General features: G+C 43.4%; 1 protein-coding gene and 1 long non-coding RNA gene across 3 annotated transcripts in view; both read left to right on the top strand.

The window, feature by feature from the left end:
- Positions 1–19,365, top strand: part of GALNT10 (polypeptide N-acetylgalactosaminyltransferase 10) — a 223,165-nt gene that overhangs the window by 101,920 nt on the left and 101,880 nt on the right. The gene's annotated exons all lie outside the window — the stretch shown is intronic.
- On the top strand, positions 1,535–9,873 carry LOC109503531. The gene is made up of 2 exons (XR_002745288.2): positions 1,535–5,785; positions 6,462–9,873. It is a non-coding gene; the product is annotated as an uncharacterized LOC109503531 (long non-coding RNA).

The following is a 19,365-nucleotide window of genomic DNA, read 5'->3' as shown; positions in this document are numbered from 1 at the left end:
AACCGACTGAGCCACCCAGGCGCCCCTGTTGGGTTTTAAACCTATGTAAAGTTATACGTGTATGCCAGGGTAGAGGTCAGAGAGGAGAAATGCTAATATACTACTATAAGATTTTCATACTACTTGTGATGTGACATAGTATCATTTGAAGGTATGCTGTTAGAATGTATCCTATAAATCGTGAAGCAAGCACTAAAAAGCAAAGCAAAGAGTTCTAGCAAATAAGCCAACAAGGGAGGTAAAATTGAATAATGGAAAATATTGAGTTAACCCAAAAGAAAGCAGAAAAAGAGAGAAAAGGGGACTGAGGTCAGAAAGGACAAATAGAAAGCAAGTACCAAGATGATGGGCTTTAACCTAACCATATCGATAATCACATTAAATGTAAATGCACTAATTGTTTCAGTTATAAGGCAGAACTCTCTGCCTTTTACCCAATTAGATAAAAAAAAACCAAGATTCTACTCCATGCTGCCTGCAAGAAACACACTTTAAATATAAAGGTACAAATGACAGTAAAAAGATAGGGGAAATCTACCATGCTAACACTAATCAAAAGGAAGCTTTGGTGGCTGTATTAATGTCAGTTTAAGTAGAATTCAAAACAAAGAGTATCAGGGATAAAGAAGGTAGTTTAATAATTTAATAAAGGGATCCTTCATTAAGAGAACATACCAACAGGGCAGTGGGGTGTCTCAGCCGGTGAAGTGTCTGACTTTGGCTCAGGTCATGATCTCTCAGTTCCTGGACTCGAGCCCCACGTCAGCTCTGTGCTGACAGCTCAGAGCCTGGAGCCTGCTTCAGATTCTGTCTCCCTTTTCTCTGCCCCTCCCCCACTTGCTCTCACGCATGCTCACGCACTCTCTTTCTCTCTCTCTCTCTCAAAAATAAATAAACATTTAAAAAAAAAGGAGTGAGAGAATATAGCAACCCTAAATATTTATGTACCTCATAAGAGAGCTTCAAAATACATGAAGCAAAACTCATGGAACTGCAAAGAGAGATAGACATAGCCACAATTAGGAGATTTAACACTTTTCTCTCAAAAATTGGTAGAACAAGTAGAACCAGCAAGGATATAGTAGACTTTAACAGCGTCATCAACCCCGTGACCCAGTTAACATTTATAGAACATTCTACCCAATAACAGCAGAGTGTACATGCTTTTCAAGTACATGCAGAGCATTTACCAAGATTGATCATATTCTGGGTTGGAAAACAAGTCTCCATAAATTTAAAAGGATTCAAGTGATGCGAAGTATGTTTTCTGACCACAGTGGAATTAAATTTAGAAACCAATAACAGGACAGTCTCTTAACGTTTCCAAATGTTTGGAAACTATAACTCACATATGAATAACAGATGGGTCAAAGAAGAAATCAAAAGGAAAATTAGAAACCGTTTTGAACTGGGGCGCCTAGGTGGCTCAGTCCGTTGGGCATCCGACTTCAAATTCAGGTCGTGATCTCACGGTTCGTGAGTTGGAGCCCCGCGTCGGGCTCTGTGCTGACAGCTCAGAGCCTGGAGCCTGCTTTGTATTCTGTCTCCCTCTTTCTCTGCCCCTCCTCCACTCATGCTCTGTCTCTTTCTCAAAAATAAACAAACATTAAAAAAAATGTTTTGAACTGAATGGTAATGAAAACAACATATCAGAATTTGTGGGATGTCACTAAAGCAGTACTTACAGGGAAATTTGTAGCATTAAATGCTTATATTAGAAAAGAAAAATGGTGTCAAATTGACAACACCAGCTTCTACTTTAAGAAACCAGAAAAATAAGAACAAGTTAATCCAAAATAAACAGAAGAAAGGAAATTTTAAAAAGATCAAAGCAGAGATCAATGAAGTAGAAAAGAGAAAAACAATAGGAAAAAATCAATGAAACCAAAAGCTGACACTTTGAGGTGATCAATTAAATGGATTAACTTCTAACCAGACTGATGAGAAAGAGAAGACACAAATTACCAATATCAGGAATGAGGTGATGTAACTATAGATTCTATAATGATTAGGAGAATAGTAAAGGAATATTCTGAACAACTTTATCCCTGTAAATTCAGCAACTTAGTTGAAATGATAAATTCCTTGGCAGTTCACTCGAAAAGGAAATAATTAACCAAAATAGTCCTATATATATTAAAGAAATTGACATTATAGTTAAGAACCTCCCTACAAAGAAAACTTTAAGCCCAGATGGGTTCATTGGTGAATTCCACGAAGTAGAATTTAAGAAATAATACAAACAACTCTTCTACACCAACTCTTCCAAAAAATTAAAGAGAGTGGAGTACTTTCCAACTCATTGTGAACTCAGCATTACCTTGATACTAAAACAAGGCGAAGATATTGTGAGAAAATTACATTATCAACCAGTGTCCCTCATGAACAGATTGGACAGGTGCTGTTATTGTTATCGTTGTCATTACTCACCTTTTTTTCAGATCAGCAAATAGAAGAATCAAAATGGGGGAGGGAAAGGGATCTGGGGCAAAAGTCACACAGGTACACCCTGAGTTCTAACTAGAGTTTAGTTGGAAATGGATTTGTTGTCGTGGTTTGCTAACCATTGCAGTATCCAAAACGCCCAGAAAAAGAGGTAGGGAATCAGGAAGAGGGAAAGCCCTGAGGGGGAAATGGCCCCATGGGCCCAGGAGAGCTGGCAATGCTGAGGTCCTATTCAAGGACCTTGTGGCCTTGCTGATGCTGAGGGTTTGAGAACCAGGAAAGCCTGATCTTTATTGGTACTCCCAGAATCTTCTCAAATGGTGATGTAAACCTGAGCAAGAAAGGCCAGGGATGTAACCTGCCCCCTGCACGGCCATGTCATGGATGTACCCAGAGCTAATTAAATCAGGAACCTAATCTAAAGTCACTGGGCTTCTTTCCCACTCCTCCACCCCGAGTCTGTAGCCCACCTAAAATACAGCTAGCCCCTACTCATTTATACTAAAGCGGTCAAGTGTCAGTCCCTGCCTTAAGGAAATCTCAAGCCTGTTAGTCACTATTAACTGTCTCTGTGAGTCATTCATTCATTCATTCATTCATTCAGCAAATATTTATCATGGGCTTACCATGTGTGCTTATTGTATAGGCTAGTCCCTGGGGAAACAGCAATGAACAAAATAGCCAAAATTTCCTTTTTTCCTGGTGTTTACATTCTACTGGGTGGAAGAGGTCATAATAAATGCATTATTTTTTCAGATGGTGATAAATGATATAAGAAACATAAACAGAGTGAGGGGTAGAGAAAGTAATAGGAATGGAATGGATTTTTATTTCCCTGCTAGTGGGAGGCCTCTCTAATGAGATGACATATGAACAGAGATATGAAGAAGTGTGAGGTCCATCTAGCAGGGCAGTTAACTGGGGGAAGAGTCCTGCAGGCAGAAGAAACAATAAGTGCAAAGGCCCCTGGGCCATCATGCTTGCCTTATGGAGCCCAGTGAGCCAGGAGGAAAGTGATGAGAAGCAAGCCTGGAGAGATGTCAGGGCCACAGTGGGACTTTGGCTTTGACCAAAGGGAGTAAAACGGGAAACTCTGGAGAGTTTTGAGCACTGAGCGACATAGTCTGATTTTCATTTTCAAAGGATCACTTCGGTTGCTATGTTAAGAATAGACTGTAGGCGGCCAAGAGTGGAGCAGGGAAGCCAGTTAGGAGTTTATTACAGCCAGGCGGGCAGAGAAGAGGGACAATGACTCAGACCACCGTGGCAGAGAAGGAGCAGAGAAGCAGTGGCCACGTTCTAGAATATTTTGAAGGTGGAGATGATGGGATTTACTTATAGACAAGATGGATATGGAAAAAAAAAAAAAAAAGAGCGAGAGAGAGAGAAGAGACTGAGACAATGCGAGGTTTTTGGCCAGAGCAACTGTGAAGATGGAGTTGCCATTTACAGGAACAAAGGCTTGGAGGAGAGCAGATTTGGGGAAAGTCAAGATTTTTATTTCAGCCAAGTTTAAGACATTCTTAAACATCCAAGTGACGAGGTCAAGTAGGCAGTTTAATAAACGGTGCCATTTATGTTGTGAAAAATGGGAATGGTGACGGGATCCTTTTTGAGTTGCTGTGTTTTTATTGTGGTTTTAATTAACTTGCTTTCCTTGAATAGCAAGAAGTGCTTGAGGCGTAATGGATAGTAAATCTAAAAATGATCCAAGATCGGCTGTGGTCTGCGGTGTGGTGTGTGGGATGACGGAGTTTGTGCGCACGTTCGGGTCACGGCAGGGGCCGTGCCCACCCCCGCCCACCGTCGGCAATGGGAATGACTGGCTGGAGTCCGCACCCACCCCTCTCCCACCCGCCACGGTGCGGAGAGGTTTGTCAGACCCTCTGTAGAACAGTGACAGGCTTGGAAGACATATTTAGTAAGTATTAGCAATTTTTACCCTTTTTATCATGATTCGTGTGCTGGAGTGAGCTTGCTTGGCACTTCTATAATGGAGTACTTCAGTATAAGATGAGCACCCCCGAGATGCTCAGGCCGGGAGGGGTGAAGCCTCCCTAGTTTGGCAGCTGTTAGCAGGGCGGTTGTGTAGGTAGGGGCAGGAGGGCGGAGAGAAGGGCTGTCGCCTGAGTGATTTGTGAGCTGGGAAAGGAAAAAGTCCACATTTCCTTGGGAGCATCACTGATTTTTCAGGAGGCTCAAATCAGTTCTCCTCTGAAATTAAACGACTCTCTTCTGAACAGACAACAGTGATTGACCCATCGGACCTAATACCGGAATTTAAAGGTCCTCATGAGCCTTACAATAAAATGGCAGCCAACAAAATCTCTCCAATTGACTTCTTTCCTGTAATTTTAAAAGCGGATTTCAGTGAATTCAGCCCTTGGGTTGAAATTACGGAGATAAATGGCTTGTAAGCAAAAATGGCTGTGTGTCAAAACGGGCATATATATCCCCTACAATTTATGCTAGGCAAAAACCACTTGACATCCCCATGAGCCGATGTGTGGTTTGTGTTCTTTTATCATTTCTGCAGACAAATGCATTTTCTAAGTCTTCTAGAAATGGATGCTGTGTTCTCCATGAGTAATAACAGTGTCTCCCATTTATCAAGTGCTTGTGTGCCAAGCATGGGGCTGAGCACTTTACCAGCCTGCCTCGATTTATTTCTTCCCACTTTGAGGTTTTGTGTGATCATATTTTTTTTTCCTTTAGGTTTCAACATTGTCTTCTCATTTACAAAAACACTGTTACAACTCTTTGTAACTCCAGCCTCTCTGAAATCGTTTGTATCTAACGGGGATCACTAGCTCCATTTTCCAGACGCACAAACTGAACCTCAGCTGAGCTCAGCCAGTAGAAAGCAGAGAAGACTCAAACCTGGATCCAAGCACATGCTCTTTTTGCTGCTTCACACACAGCAGACTGAGACCTATTCCTCACAGGGAAGGAGGGAGACAGTTTTTAAATTTGAATCCTTTGTGCGTCAAGGTTCTTGGGCCAGGCATAGCGAGCAGGATTGGCTAGATAAATATAAATAGACACAAGCAGAAGACTACTCAGGTTGCATTTCACTCACCGTGCTGAAGGTAATACATGTTTGTCCGGGAGCAGACAAATAACACTCAGTAAAAGTGGTTACAGAGATGAGTTTGATTTCGAAGTGGTGTTGGCCTTGAAAGGGTTTAAGGAAAAGGAGAAAGATGACTGTAAGATAAGGGTGATTATCTGTTCTCTCCCTTCATTAAGGTGGCATCCCGGGCAGCATGGCGGTGAGACAAGTGGAGCAGGTCGTTGGGGAGCCGTGTTGCATAGATAAGGACATCGTTCACCCCTGACTGTAAACCTCGGGGGTGGGGGGGAATAAATCAATAGTCCCCCCCCCCCCCCAATCACCCACCTCCAATCCTAAATCTGCCCAGGTAGTGAAAGCTAACAGTTTAGCCCTCTTATAGTTTTTTTTTTCTTTGTTTATGGAACATATATAGACATATGAAGGGGTTTGTTTTTGGTTTTGTTTTGTTTTTACAAAAATCTGGTGGTACTATACATATTTTATTCTACAAGTAGCTTTTTAAAATAAGTTTATTTATTTTTAGAGAGAGAAAGAGTGAGGTAGAGAGAGAATGAGCGGGAAAGGGACAGAGAGAGAGGGAGAGAACATCCCAAGCAGGCTCTGCACTGTCAGCCCAGAGCCCGATGTGGGGCTCGAACTCACAAACCATGAGATCATGACCTGAGCTATAGTCAAGAGTCAGATGCTTAACCCATTGAGCCACCCAGGCACTCCTCTACAAGTAGCATTTTTTACTTATTATATTGAAGTCATGTTTCCAAGACATTTCTTTTTTTTCTTTTTTTCTTTTTTTTTTTTTTTTTTAATTTACATCCGGTCTAGTTAGTATATAGTGCGACAATGATTTTGGGAGTAGATTCCTTAATGCCCCTTACCCATTTAGCCCATCCCCCCTCCTACAACCCCCTCAGTAACCCTCTGTTTGTTCTCCATATTTAAGGTTTCCAAGACATTTCTAACAGCTGTGTAATATTCCACAAGAACTTAACCTGCTCAGCCCTTGCTCTGTCGATGGGCATACCAATGGTTTTCAGTTCTCTGTTCCTGGACACAGAGTGGCAGCAACCTCCTTGAACACATGTCTTTACAATTTTGTTTTTTCTTTTTTCCTCTTTCATGAATCAAGAATCTTGATAATTAAAGCCCATTTCCTCTTAACGATGTTTGCCTGGCGATTGGCATTTAACTGAGATCTGAAGTGTGGTCCTTCTGGTGGTTATTTCATGCCGATCGTTCCGGGCACCTTGACATGCCAATGTTGATCAGCCAGAGTTCCTCCTTCCTGCTGTCAGCCTGTGTTTAAAGCTTGAGCACGTGGAATACCTTGCGTGTTACATCTGTGGGAGGACCACCTTTTGTCATGTGGGACAGCCATGTGAAGAAACTGTTGGATTTCGCTGTGTGCTTTAAAAAATTTTTTTGTGTTGCTTTTACAACTGTGTTAAAACTAGATACGGTCTGAACCAAGGGCTTTCCAAAATGTGAGTTCAGAAGGGAAGGAAAAGAGAACACAAACCAAGATCCCTTAAGTACTGCTTGTATCTGAAGCCTGGTGTGGGTTAGGGGGTGGAACAGTGGTGACGAACGGATGGCGCATAATTAATCATAACAAGCCTTTGTGATACTCTGCGCTATCCACTAAGAAGAGGGAAGAGCCGGTAGGTGCTTCTGGCATTTAGCAAGGCCTGCCCTGAATGGAAAGGGACCTTCGTCAAGATGTCAGCCTTGGCACATGTTGTCACACTAATCTTCTGGCTCCTCTGATTCCAGCCAGGCTGTTGAAGAGAAAGCCAGCACCTGACCCATCCCCCAGAGAGGTGTACAGAAGGGCTGGGAGCCAAGCCCCAGCTGAGGAGAGAAGGCTTGCTGAAGGGATGTGTCATGAGAGGCCCCAGATCTGCATCTGGAGGGAGGATAGGGGGGCAGGAGCTTTTCACACTCTGCCCACTAAAACCCAGTTTCTTCCTTTTGTTCCAGAGCCTGGAGCTATTTATAACTTCTTCTTAACTTCTTGGTAGCTCCAGAGCCCATTGGACATAGTCTTGCTGAGAATGTTTTATTATAAGGGACTCTCCTTTATGCAAAACAGAGAGGGAAGGACAGCAGAATACTGAAACCATTTGCTGGAAAATGACCTACACTGTGACCTCTTGATGATGGAAACTGACATTTATGAGCCAGATGCTGTATTCACCTAAGGTATCTCTTTCCTTCCTGTGACAGCCTCAGGAGGACGGAATCCTATCCCCATTTCACCCAAGTGGAAACTGAGACTTAGGGAGGCTGTGATTTCCCCAAGGTGACCCAGTGCTAAATGTGGGACTTGGATCCAGATCTCTAGCCCACCCCACTTCCCTCCCCACACCTGCAGTTGCCACTTGGGGCAGTACTCTTTCTCAAGGCCCGCTCTTTGAGATATGGGCATGTCATCTCACTCTGTGACTCTAGGAAGGTATCTCCCCATTCTGGGCCTCCGTTTCCTCATCTGTAAAATAAGGAATGCAAACAAGGTGACCTTCGGGCCCTTCCAGCCTTCCTAATTCAGTGATTCTCATTGGCTTTCCATGTGGAAGCTACGCATGTGGCCTGGAAACAGTAGTGGGCCTTCTTCCTCAACCCAAAGAGATCCTGGCTTCTGCCACCCCCAAGACACACAAACCCAACTCCCCAAGGCCCATCTGGTCAGTGGAAAGCTTGAAATTATCATCTGTTTGGCGGAGGAGGGCGTGTTGATTCAGTTCCCATGAGAAAGTGCTAAAATGGTGCACCCATTTCTAGAAGAAGGTTGTTTATCTAAGAGTACAAACACTGGGAGCTTTCAAACAACAGAGTCACTCCACAAGGATTTTTTCAAATGATCATTCCCTTAAAACACACACACACCACCACCACCACCACCACCACCACCACTCACCCTTCTATTTACTGAAGAACAATTTGCTATAGTGTAGAGAGCACAGTGGTGGTGGAACACCATGAGCTTCAGGTGACTGCTTATGATGCCATCGTGGCTCAGTCGGCATGATGTCGATAGAGCATCACTGATCATATGAAACAATACGGTGTGTCCTAACAGCCTCACCTGTCCGTGACCTGGAAGTCCAGATTTCCATATTAGTGTGACTTCTAGAGTTTAGAAATCTTAATTCCTTAAGAACCCATTCTTTTCAAAATAATAAAGAGGAAATAAGAACACTTCACTCAGCTCAAGTACAATTTTTGGATGCTTGTTTTTGTTTTTCTTTCCCGAGAATGGACTTAGGAATAGGATGGGCTCCTTGGCCGCAAAGTTACTTTAACCAGTGGGCCAGTCCCCTGCAAGGAGGCAGAGGCATTAAAGGAAAAGGGGAATGTAGCCAGTTGGAATGTGGGAAAAGCCAGCAAGGCTCTCCAGGAGGGGGAGGTGGAACCATGGCATAGCCAGGGCTCCCAGTGTCTGAAATGGGAAGATCTTTCCACTAGATTGTCTTATGACACCCTCACCCATAGACATTTCTGGATCCCATCGTTACAAGGCTTTAGCTCTTCTCTGTATAGTTCTGTGTCAACTTTCTTCATTAACTCTTAGACTCCCTTTCCATACATCAAGGTGTATCTCCAAGAAAGAGAAAGAGAATTTGGCCTGGTGCCCCTCATTTAGGCACATTTCTTGCTAGGCTGTTGACCACTGGCAAGTTGATGGATTGACTGCCCTTGGGCCAGGGCTCTGCTCCTGCCCCAGGCACCATGATGTCCAGGGAAGGTGTGGTCATGGGACCCACTGAGGACTCCTTTCTTAGCCTTCCTCAGGCATGGCCAAGGCAGGCACCATGATTGACCATCAGCACAGATGTTTCTTTTCAGACCAAGATGGCACTTGATGCACCCTTGTGTTTACAGAGCACCAACATGTTCCTATCCTGTTCACTTCTCACCTCATACCAGTAAGTCCATTTTTAAAAATGAGGAAACTGAGGCTTACAGAGGTCTGGTAATTTGCCCAAGGTTATGCAACTAATAGTTTGTCTTTTTGGCTCCACATCCATACAAACTACTTCTGATAAATGTGAACAAACGTTGAACAGATATCAGCAAGCTTATTGAAAGCATCCACATTCCTACCGGTGGTAGTTTATATGCTGAAGTTCATCATAACCCTCAGAGACCCACATCTCTAGGCTGTGTGGTCCAGCCGCCCACAGACCCACCAAGCCCACAGGCAGCACTTGGAACATGACGGCAGACATCAGCTCCTTGAAACTGTGTATGATTCAGATTTATTCTTTACATCCAGAGTTTCCAAAGGCTTTCTTTTTTGTGTTTTAACTAAAGAGCCAGCGTCGGATCCCATTCCAACATCCACTGGCCTTGTGGTCTGGGATCTCCGTGCAACCTCTGTAAGCCTCACCTCCTTACTTGGAAAACAGAAGGGTTGGAGTAGGCCCTTCCAACTCCAGTTCAACCCAGCAACCATTAATGACCTGCTCTCTGTTGGCAAGGCGCAGAGCTGGACATGAGGGTACACCACTCCTAATGCCCTCATGCTTTGTCTTTCTTGGCTGTTTTCGTTCTGCTCTCACCTCACAGCCACATGCAGGGAGGTAGGAAAAATTATCATAATGTATTACTGCTTATTTATTTGCCTCCCATTCAACACTATCCCCTTAGGGACAATCACTTGTTCCTCACTAGGGTAATCCCCAGGGCTTAGCAGAGTGTCTGTCACATAGCAGGGGCTCAGTAAACATTTCTTGAATACATGCATGGTTGGGGGAGTGAGTAAATGAGAATGTTTTGAGCCATGAGTTGGCTACAGTGTGGGGTACCAAGAATAGGACTCATGTCTACAAGAGCAAAACTCTAATTAAGCCTTACTAAAGCCCTATGTCTTTCTCTGGAATATCCATCCCTGATTCCAAGAGAATTGAAATCAGGAGCATTCTCTTTGCTGTGACTTCTCTTCCACATTTACCCACCTCGATGGACAGAGGTAACTACTTCCTCCATGTGGCTGTTTTTAATGTGCAGTCTTGCCTAGTTATAACATTCTCATGGTATTACCATCTCCATGTGATAGATAAGAAACAGGCTGAGTGAGTATAGAAAACTACCCTCTGCCAGCTGCAGAGTGGAGAGTCAGGACTTGAACCCAGATCTAGACCACTTTTTCTCCCTTAGGCATGTACAACATCAGGTTTATTCAACTGACTTGTATTTCAGTTTGGTCTGTGGATGGTGTCCTGTGCGAGGGAATTAAATGTCTTTCATAATTCCCTTCAAAATGATTGGATTGGTCTATTCAAAGTTGACTTGGAGAGAAGATTTTTGAAATGCTTCCCTTTGATTTTGACTTCTTTTCTTTTATATTCTAGTGCTCCAGCATTAAGCCCTGAGGGTGCATCTTGAGAGCCAGTATATTAGATTTGTCTTTGTGCCCCAAGAGCTCAGAATCCTTTAGGGAGTATTAAATTGGGGGCTGCCCAGTCACAGATGGGCTCAGTTATCTCCCGGTGGTCCCAATGCCTCCCACCCTCTCCACAGCCCTCAGCCCAGGCCCTTTCTCCCAGTCAGTGATGAGCAGTGATGAATTCTGCAGCGGGAGACAGAAGCTGCCCCCTACAGATCAGAGGTAACTCCTGGGGAACCATTTATGCCTCTGTCCTTCACAAACCATCGTTAAGTCCAAAACAGATTCATTTGACCGAAAGGGCCTAGAGTTAAAACAGCAAGGATTCTTTTAGTGATGAGTGACAGAGACCCATCTCAGACTTAAGAAAATGTATTGACTCACGTAACTAGAAAGACCAGGAGCAGAGCTTGGCTTCATCTCTAGCTGGATCCGAATCCCTAAATGATGCCAGTAGGAACCTCTCTCCAACTCTTGGCTCTGTTTTCCATTCTGTTGAATTCAGTTTAAGAAAGGGAACACACATGGTGGCCCCAGGCAGACCAGATTTATATCCTCCCGTGTTCAGTTTCAGCACAAAAGAGCCTCTCTCTCTCCTGGTTATCTCAGCAAAGATCTACTCTGATTTATAGGTGGCCTCTTCCTGAACTGTCACTGTGGTTGGGAAGATGCAGTGTTCTGATTGGCTAAGCCAGACTCCCTCGCCCAGCCTCAAGGCAACAAGGACCTCCCCCTGAACCCTGTAGAGTTGAGAGGTGGAAGATTCCTCAAGGAAAATCAGGATGCTACTACCAAAGAAGGAGAAAGAATACAGAGCAGGCACCTAGGTCTTGCCCACTGCATCTATGCAGTTTCCTATTGGCATGAGGGGGACCTAAGGTCCAGCAAGAAGAGGGGGCTTGGATTGTTGCATGCAGAGCAGAAATTAGAAGCCAGGGCATCAGACTCCTACTCCCTCAATTTTTGTCTTTTATGTCTTCATTCTTCTTTTGGCTTGTATAATTAATATCGTTGCTACATTATCTGTGTAAAACTACTAATATGTGTAAAGGGCAGATGGGTTTAAATCAGGCTGTAGCCCTTACCGGCTGTTTGACCCTTAGGCAAGTTACTTGGTTTCTCTGTGTCTGGTTTCCTCCTCTTTATAAGGGAGTAATGATAGTCTCTACCTTGAAAGAGCATTGTGACAATTAAATAAAATTACTTTCTGCATATAAAGTGCTTAGAACATTGCCTGGCATAATGGAAATCCTTAATAGATATTTTCTGTTATCATCATTATCATCTTCCACTTTATTTTTAACTGCTTATCAGTATTCCATAGTTTGAAGTATTCACCGTTTATTTAATCTTTCCCTCTAGATGGACTGTCACTTTGTTTCTCTTCTTTTCACGTTTCAGAGTGGGTCAGGGAGCACCCCAGGCCATGCCCCTTTGTCCTTCTGCTGTGCACGTGTAACTAAACTTTGCCCTGTTGGGTTGGGACCTCATCAGATTGTGAACCAGGTGGTGATGGACGTGCCTGTGCAAGGGATGGACTGTTTTTCACTTGATTTGGTTAAAGGTCTGAAACTCCACAGTGCCCCTTTTATGGTGCCATTGGGGGCCAGAAATATTGAGGCAAGGGGCATCAAGATTGATGTGCTGGAAGTTACATGGTGTCACTGCTTTGACTCCCTACAAGGGCACTACTCTGCTCTTTTCTGCCCCTAGAGGGGCTCTTCCAAGAACCTCAGAGGCCACGCTGCACTGGGAGCCCACAGAGACTTGGACGCTATCAAATGGGTTTGCCATGTGTCATGTCATAGGAACAAATACACGTTCAGAGAAGAGCGCAAAGGAAGACATTCCCTAAATGTTTAGCAGAGGTCAGCCCCAGGTGTTAGGGTGTTCCTGTGGTTACCAGTTGGTTGTTAGCCTTTCTGTGTTTTTTAGACTTTTATCCTTATCACTTTTGTCATCAAGAAAAACATTGTGGTATGTTTTTATTCAAGTATAATTAACATACAACGTTACATTAGTTTCAGGTGTACAATGTAATGATTTTAATGATTCTCTATGTAACCCAGTGCTCATAAGTGTACTCTTAATCCCCTTTACCTATTTCACCCACCCCCCCACCCACCTCCTCCCTGGTAACCACCCATCTGTTCTCTGTAGTGAAAGAATCTATTCTTCTGTTTGTCTCTTTTTATCTTTGTTCATTTGTTTTGCTTCTTAAATTCCACACTGAGTGACGTCGTATGATATCTGTCTTTCTTGAGTGCTTTCACTTAGCATCATACCCTCTAGCTCCATCCCTGTCATTGCAAATGGCAAGATTTAATTCTTTGTTATGGCTGAGTAATATTCCATTGTTTATCGATGGGCACTTGGACTGCTTCCATGTTTGGCTATTGTAAATAATGCTGCAGTAAACATAGGGGTGCATGTATCTTTTTGAATTAGGTTTTGTTTTCTTTGGGGAAATAGTAGTGGAATTACTGGATCATATGGTATTTCTATTTTTAATTTTTTGAGGAACCTCCATACTATTTTCCAAGTGGCTGCATCAGTTTGCATTCCTACCAACAGTGCACAAGTGTTCCTTTTTCTCCACATCCTCACCAGCCCTTATTTCTTATGTTTTCTTTTAGCCATTCAATAATCATCGGGGAAACGCACATTAAAACCACAATGAGAAATCACGTGACACCTGTCACAACAGCTAAAAGAAGCAGTATTTTATATACATACTATCTAGGGGCGTCTGGGTGGCTCAGTCGGTTAAGCATCTACATCGGCTCAGGTCTCCATCTCACAGTTTGTGAGTTCGAGCCCACTTTGGGCTCTGTGCTGATAGCTCAGAGCCTGGAGACTGCTTCCAATTCTGTGTCTCCCTCTCTCTCTGCCCCTCCCCTGCTTGTGCTTTCTCTCTCTCTCTCTCTCTCTCTCTCTCTCTCTCTCTCTCTCTCTCTCAAAAATAAATAAACATTTAAAAAATTAAGTAAATAAATAAATGCTATCTAGATATGAGTCCTGGATCCAAGTCACTTACCAGTGTGGGCCCTATTTTCCTTATGTGGAAAATGGGATCAGCACTCTGGTTCTTCTCCCTTCCTGGGGTTGGTACCCCAGATATGCTATATATCTAGCATATAGATTAGAGGAGAGAGAAGGAAGAGTGCTCTGTAAACCATCAGGCACAATGAACTGGGGGGAGGCAGAGTTGTTATTGTGTGGTCATAGCCCAGCCCAGCCTCCTCGCACTGGGAGCAGTGCCCTAGTTTCCCTTCCCGAAGACCACATTCTCTGGCTGCTTTCTGAAGGAACTTGGCAAAGGGATGCTTCGTGTTTATCACGCACCAAAGAACGGGGCACACCCCATCACCCAGTGTTGAACCCTCAAGACACAACATGCAGACAGGTCTTAAAGAGGGCTGCTAAGACGGGGGTGTCACTGGGGACGGAGTGGCCTTCTCTTTCCTCCCCACCATCCCCAGGCCTCCTCTTGCTGCTGTGATCTGAGGCCTGATAAGAAGAGGAGAGAAGGGGCTGTTTGCATGAACGCCCAACAGGAAGGTGGCTGTTGGGTAGGTCTGTGGAACCAAGTTTCTTGCTGGATACTGGAGAGATTCATTCCACATGTCACACACTTTTTTTTTAATTTTTTTATTTTTTACCTATATATTTTTTTTATTAACTTGTTTTATTTTTTATTTTTTTAAACTTACATCCAAATTAGTTAGCATATAGTGCAACAATGATTTCAGGAGTAGATTCCTTAATGCCCCTTAACCCATTTAGCCCATCCCCCCTCCTACCACTCCTCCCATAACCCTCAGTTTGTTCTTCATATTTATGAGTCTTCTGTTTTGTCTCCCTCCCTGTTTTTATATTATTTTTGTTTCCCTTCCCTTATATTCATCTGTTTTGTCTCTTAAAGTCCTCATATGAGTGAAGTCATATGATATTTGTCTTTCTCTGACTAATTTCACTTAGCATGATACCCTCCAGTTCCATCCACATAGTTGCAAATGACAAGATTTTTTGATTGCCGAGTAATACTCCATTGTATATATATATATCCCACATCTTCTTTATCCATTCATCCATCGATGGACATTTGGGCTCTTTCCATACTTTGGCTATTGTTGGTAGTGCTGCTATAAACATGGGGGTGCATGTGTCCCTTCGAAACAGCACACCTGTATCCCGTGGATAGATGGCTAGTAGTGCAATTGCTGGGTCGTAGGGTAGTTCCATTTTTAGTTTTTTGAGGAACCTCCATACTGTTTTCCAGAGTGGCTGCACCAGCTTGCATTCCCACACACAATTTTTTATTTAAACAAAGAGCCTCTACTAAGCTGGAACCAAACTAATGACTAGTGCCCATGGCAAAAGTCAAGTGTCGTTGGGTGTTTATTTAGTCACTAAATGAGTGGATGGATAGAGGAGGGAGAAAAAGAGTAGCCCCCAGGCCCCCTAACAAAGGTACATGTTCCAGGCTATGATCTAAGCTGAGCCTTTCATTTGAGTTCTGAATAGTCTTTAGTTCCATGATTAAATTAAATTAGAAATAAATTTAGTCAATCGTAGCATTACCTACTGCCCTTAATATATGCTGGTGTTTGCGTGTCTACTGGCAGGCTGTGGGGCCCAGCCTGGGATTTGAGAGAGCCAGGACTCTCTACGGGGTAATAGCTCTATTGTGTTTCACCCCGTGGACTCCAGGCAACTTATTACCACCAACCGCCCCCAACCCTGCTTCAATCCAACAGGCCTCCTGTGAAATTGGATGGAAGGCAGGAACTTTTGTAGCAAATTAGATATCGCCTGTCTTTTCTTGGCCACAGAGGACCCAGCCGAGTTGAGGGAAAGGGATTTTTAAGAAGAGGTGCTTTATTTGTGAAAGCCAACGAAATGAAGTTAGAGACTGCTCCCAGAGAAAGCTGGCTGACATAACCAAAGGGATTAGAGGTGGGGGAAGGGCCCGAGGGGAGCTGCGTGAGGCCTGGATAAAAACAACCCAGCCAGATGGAGGAGCAAGATGGCATGTGAAGGAAGTCCCGAGGTCCCAAGGGGAAAGAGACCGACTTGTCCAGCAGAACTGGACCAGCAGAATTAGGGGGGGTCCTGTCCACACAGCTGGAACTGACCTCACTGCCAGACACCAGGGGTTCAATCCTACTCTCCCCCGCCCAGCTTCCTTGGTGCCTCCAGCAAAGGCAGAATCTGAAACTAAGGGGACTGTGACCCTGACCCATTTTCCCCCTAACATTTCTTTCTGGAAATTATCAAACCTACAGAAAAGCTCTGAAAGACTTGCACATTGAGCGCTCATGTGCACCATCTAGATTCTGCAGTTAGTATTCCTCTACTGACTTTATCATATATCTGGCCATCCCTCTCTCCATCCGTCAATCTATTTTCCTTTTTGAGATGTTTCAAAGTAAGTTACAGAGAGACCCAGGTGCCTTTGGACAGTTGATTCAGTGGCATAGGAAAGGAGACATTTTGTTGTTACGTTTCTTGCCCCAGTTGTCACATATTTTCTCCAAAAAACTTCTTACCAACCTTGTGGAGCTCCCTCTTTTACTTCTGGGCTATCAACTTCAAAGGTCTCCAGGGGTCCTGGAGGCAATGCAAGGGACTGACGCAGCTCTGGTGTAAGGTTGTGGGGAGTAGCAGGAGCTGAGGGGGCCCTGGGAGCACCTGCCCCATAGAGAGGGGTGTCCACTGTCAACTCCAGCCCACTGCTGCCACATGAGACTCATGAGGATTTTTTGTGAGATCTTCTACATTTTAAGTGTTTCCAAATAATGTTTACAGACTGGGTATCAAAGATGACTCTTGTGTATGAGTTTTCTGTAGTTGTCATGGCAGATGACCATAAACGTAGGAGTTTAAACAACGCAAAGTTATTCTTACAGTTCTGCAAGTCCGAAGTCCAACATAGGGCTCCTTGGGTGAAAATCAAGGTGGTGGCCAGGCTGCGTTCCCTCCTGGGGGTTCTGGGGGAATCTTGCTTATCTGGGTTGTTGGCAGACTTTAGTTATGAAGATTGAGACCCCGTTATCTTGCTGGCTATCAGCCGAGGAATGTTTCCACCTTCTAAAGGCTGCTTACCTTCCGTAGCTTATGAGCCCCTCCTTCAGTCTTCAAAGCCAGCAGTGGTGAATTGAGTCCTTCTCACAGTTCCATTCTTTGCCCCATCCTTCTCATCTCTCCAACCCAACCAGAAAGGTTCTCTACCTTTAAGGACACTCGTGGTTACATTGGACCCCCTTGGGTAATCCAGGGTCCTCAAAGTCATCTCAAGGTTCTTAACCTTAACCACATCTGCAAAGTCCCTTTTGCCACATAAGGTAATATATTCCTAGTAGACATTTCTCCAAAGAAGGTAAACAAATGGCCAAGTAAGTATATGAAAATATACTCAACACCATTAGTCATTAGGAAAATGCAAATCAAACCAAAATAAGATAACACTTCACACCCATGAGGATGGCTATAATCAAAAAGATGGACAATAACAAAAGTGGAGAAATTGTAACCCTCATAGGTTGCTGGTGGGAATGTAAAATGTTCTTGCCACTTTGGAAAACATTTTGGCAGTTCCTCGAAGAGTTCAACGTGGAGTTACCTTATGGCCCAGCAATTCTACTCCTTGGTATATACCCAAGAGACCTGAAAACATGTCTACACAAAAACTTGTACATGAGTGTTCATGCCAGTGTTATTCGTATAGCCAAGTATCAGTCAACTCAAATTTCAGTCAGTTGATGAATACATAGATGAAATATGGTATATCCATGCAGTGAAATGTTATTCAGCCATAAAAAGAATGAAGTATCAATCCATGCTAAACATGGATGAACCTTGAAGACATGTTCAGTGAAAGAAGCCAGGCACAAAAGACCACATAATATATGATTCTATTTGCATAAAATGTCCAGGATAGGAAAACCCATGGAAACAGAAAACAAGCTAGTGGTTACTAAGCCTGAGGGGAGGGGAGAATGGTTAGTGACTGCTAATGAATATGAAGTTTATTTTGGGGGTGATAGAAATGTTCTGGACTTAGATAGTGGTGATGGTTGTACAACTTGGTGAAGTATGTTAAAAAGTACTGAATTAGACACTTCAAAAGGGTGAATTTTATGTTGAGTTTTATGGTATGTGAATTATATCTCAATTAAAAAGGAGATTCAATATATAAGATTAAGCTTAAGTAAAACTGCATAGTCTTGTATATTAAATATAAAACTTTAGCATGAACTCATGATGAATCTACTAAGATATATTTTTGACTCTGACCAGTGTAAAGGCGTAGAAACAATAACCAACCTAGTAGTTAATGAAGGCCCTTAGTGTCCGTATTGCAGGATCCAAATGGTGATATCGATGATAATCAGGAGCCAGGGTTCCTTGGCAGAATGACTGATCCAGGTGAGGGCAGAAAATGTACAAGTTAAGCCTGGAGCATCTTTTATAATCTTTATCAGAAAGCAAGGAAGTTATCAGTACTCTGGGGTCATATCCAAAGGACTAGGAGCCAACTTGAGGAGACTCTCTTGGGCTAATGATGGTTTTATTTGGGAACCAGAAAGAATAATATTTGCAGTGAACTGAAACATATTATGTTAACATTTATGACCTCCTAATGAAAACAGATAATTGGCTGTCTTTGGAAGATGCTGGGGAGTCGAGTCATTCTAAAAACTGATAATCAAGAATGTATCATGTCTTTCATGTACTTCGGGGTAAACAAATTGTTGATGTGGTCATTTTTCTTCATTGTAGTATCCCTGCTAGAAAACCAAGAATGATAGAATAAGAGTATCACCATTTTAAAAACCTCCAGTGAAATGAAGGATTTAGACATTGGTCATCGGTGGCCACCAACATCACAAAAGGAAAGATAACTGGACAGTATGTTTTTCCTTTGGGATGCTCATACCACTAGGAAGAGGTTGCCAGAATATCTCATCAAAGTAGGTCACGTCTCTAGATCTAACCACCAAAGTACTGGAACCAAGGAAGAGTGGACAGAGGAACATGTTCAGAGACACCACAGCAACCCAAGCAGCAAAATGCAGACTGTAGGAAATCCAGTAGGGCAAAGGACCCAGTTACTTCAACAAGTACATTGTAAAGAAAAAAAGAGACTTAGAAGACACATCAGCTGAAGGCAGCATGTGGTCTTGATCCTGATTTAAGCAACTGTAAAAAGACATAAGAAGAGCAGGGAAACTTGAGCACCAACTAGATATTTGATGATACTAAGGAACTGTGTTGATTCTTTGGGGGTGTTACAGTGATATTAAAGGCCCACAGGGCACAGCCTCCCACCCCAAGCTGACCATGTGCCTGATGGAGAGCAGAGGAGAAAACGTGCAAGCAGAGCCCAGGGAGGGAGAGCAGAGGGGACCGAGCCAGTGAAGCTGAGTCCGTTCTTCCAAACTCATGGATAAAT

Source organism: Felis catus, chromosome A1, assembly GCF_018350175.1.
Source record: "Felis catus isolate Fca126 chromosome A1, F.catus_Fca126_mat1.0, whole genome shotgun sequence".
Classification (NCBI taxonomy): domain Eukaryota; kingdom Metazoa; phylum Chordata; class Mammalia; order Carnivora; family Felidae; genus Felis; species Felis catus.
Note: the sequence above shows the minus strand (reverse complement) of the source record. Positions and strands in the feature narration are given on the sequence as shown.